Source organism: Anopheles gambiae, chromosome 3, assembly GCF_943734735.2.
Source record: "Anopheles gambiae chromosome 3, idAnoGambNW_F1_1, whole genome shotgun sequence".
NCBI classification, from domain to species: Eukaryota; Metazoa; Arthropoda; class Insecta; order Diptera; family Culicidae; genus Anopheles; species Anopheles gambiae.
Window position 1 is genome coordinate 49997424 of NC_064602.1, and position 3451 is coordinate 50000874.

Here is a 3451-nt window from a genome sequence, read left to right on the forward strand (position 1 = left end):
CGTTCGCTAGGGTGTCGTGTTGATGCTATCAGGTGAGGGAAAAAGAAAGAAAAATATGCCGGCTTTACTGAAAAATGAAGTGAAAGGGATATAATTTTAAGATGTAGAAGAATTTGCCACCATCACGCGTTACCCTATGCTGCTGTGCTCTAATACGCAATACTAAGAACACCATCCGCTCGTTTCATAGGATTCGACGCCCTGATTTGACATCAAACTTACGACGTGATGTTATAATGATAATATCAGACGTAATGTAGAATAAATATTTATTCCATTTCGTACCGTACCGTTCCGTTTTCTGTGTTCGCTTGACTATCGCCATCATTCGGAGCGGCTGGTAACAAAGGATGGATACATTTGTATTTATTACGCGACTTCCCTTAACATCATGGATGGGGTGGGAGAAATTGAGCGATAAAATTACAAATTTTGATTTAATAACGATACCACAGGGGTGGTTGAAGTGCGATTATCCATTTTGAGCATGCTTGCAAGTAAAGCAATAAGCTTAAGGAACCATTTGATGATAATAGAATGGCAATGGAACAACCCGTTTGAGCTTTTTGACGATGTTGGTATAATTAAGTGATTACAAGGTGAACAGTGACAGCGTTATAGAAAGAATTGTGCCAATTACTTTATGAGCTGATCTGCGATCGATTTCATCAGCGAGAAAGGATGCAGTGTTATGCTTTCTATTAGCAAAATGGTTAAGGAATATATTTTTGAAAATGGGCGGAGTTTGATACTATGCAGCTAAGAGTTTATGATAATGAAAATGCACACAAATTGTATTCAGTTTTCTGTCCGGCCTTTTTTAAATTATTGTTACATCCCTTCAATGTTAAACTAGACTAAAAATGAATGCTTTGACAAGTCAAACCGAGTTCATCTTATTTTTAGTCTCAGAGAAAATGCTATAAATACAAACGATTGATTTGTTTTATTATCATTTCATGTTGTTTGCCTCTCGACGCCTCAGCTTGTGCCGAAAATTGAATTGTTGTGTTAATGGCGTGGCGTGGTTGGACGGAATTTTATGACGCTGCTGGTATCAAGGCCTGCGATTGTTTCGTCCGTGATTTCTGTGGTTTCGTCATTGTCATGAAGTGCTTAACACTGATTCCAGCTGGGTGATAACAATCATGCTTACACTTAGTTTAATATCAACCAACAACGTGTCTCAAACAAAGGCCACCATGTTTGCCCTGAACAAGCTCAAGCTAATGCCTCTTGTAAATAGACCTAGGTGGTGGTGCATGCTGTAAACAAGAAAGAGCTTCGGCATGAAGAGCTCATCATGTGGGAAGAAAAGTCATGCCTCTTTTTTCTAGTCAATTGACGTGCTTCTTACTCTACAATGAAACCGACACGTTGTATTGCTCGCAGGGTATGGAGCACTCTGATCTCGTGCGGTTAAACGAATCGGTAGCGGAACGTAATGCGAGAATCAGGACAAGAATGTGAAGAAAAATGAAAAGCTCGTGAATGAAAGGACATTGTTGTGGTTAGAAGTGTAAACAAACAGAAACACAACCGTATGCCCAAGATCCTGTGAACGTTTGAGACAAAGGCATTCGGTGTATTTTTTGCTTTGTGCTGAAGTATTCCCGGTGGGGTATGAACAAGGCGATGAGGCGGGGTAACAGAAAACAATAACAAGAATGACTGTAAAAACACTTCACAGCAACAACAGTAATGAGATTTAACAGTTATGCGGCTCATTAAGTGTGTGTTACTACATTTATATTGTGTCGGGGCCAAATAAAGCGTGCCAGCTAGCAAGCGTGAGTAGCGTTTGTGGCTAACCCTCTATTATTTTCTGTAACCGTTTGTTCTCTCCATATCGCAATTCCATTTTTCTATCTGTGAAAAAAGGTAAAGTTTTGAATTTGAGATTGGGTTGTACAAAGATGAAAAGTGGACTTCGTTTGCTGTAATTGGTTGAGAGTTTTGATACCAATACACGAAAAATAGAAAACAATCGTTTCAATGCCATTAAAACATTATTGCATGTGTAATAAACAGGAACATCGTTTGATAAGGTTTGATGTTAAGGCATGAGCATATTAGTTAAGGATAATGTCGAAGTGAAGTGTTTACGTAGTTTGTTACTTCATTAAGGTAACGGCGACGCACATAAAAGTAGATGCAATACAACTGACTGAGTAACGCAACGGTTTGCAAATTCGGAAGTTGAAAGTAGCTACATACCGATCATTCCATATCCATCTGATCATCCGACAAACAATAATTAACGAGCATCTCGATGTGTAAGTATAAATGTCGAGCCAGACAAGTAGAACATGTTGGTTGGTGTACCACTTGTATGTTAGAAACATTGTGAAGTAATTGTTTGGAAAATTTTACATGAAATATATTAAAATATTTTTGACCTTCTTTATTATCTCATAGCTTTCTTTTACTAGCATAGTTTAATAAATATAACACTATTTTCTTCTTCTATTTGGCGTAATGTCCTACGCGAACATGCCGGCATGTAAAGACTGTTGAGACTTTTTCACGACCACGCAGCAGGCTATAGTCAATGTTTGCTGTGACGGAACTTTATAGGATTGAACCCTAGACTCCACAACGGGGATGTTGTTGAATAGTGCGAGTTTACGACTGTACCACGGGATTGCCCAATGCTATTTATTTTGAACTTAATATTTCAATTTGAAAGAATCCTCTATTTTTAAGACTACGCAAAATATTCACAATTTTTAACTCATAGCAAGGGTATATACATCCAATGTTTGTTTGTTTTTGATGATAAATATAATTTTATTTATAAATAATTAGAACACTGTTTGGCAGGTATTAAGTTAAATTTTATAGATCTACAGTAAATTATCGTTCTACAATCGTTCTGAAATGAATGTTGTATTTGTATTTATATTTGAATTTAGGTTATCCAAGTCACTGTTTATATATTAAATATATTTTGTTCCACGGTAAATAATTGTATTATTATATAAAGCATATTTAAAATATATTTGTTTTCTCTTGTTAGTAACACAAAAATCTATCATGGTGTTTCGCTTAAGTTCGATGCATTACCTTGCTGCGGATTTGGCTGTTAATGACAGGATTTGATTCTAATTGGCATTGGAACATACTAGTTGATTAGGGGAAGGTCTGGAACGTTGAGTACCAAATACCTGTATTAGAGAGTACCTCTAAAGAGGGGAAATGAGAAATATAAATGACTGTGTAAAGTTCAATATGAAAATTGAGATAAATTATTTGAATAGAAAAAAATAGTGATAGAATATTTTAGTAAATACTGTATTGAAATATTTAGTTAAATAATAATTGTACATTGATTTGTGATACTATTAAAATCTTCCGTTTAGTGAGTGTCCTTTTGCTACACATGCGCCGTCAGGTGTAGCACTCATCCAGAATTTAAACATGAGTGCTTCAGAACACGCGACACCACATT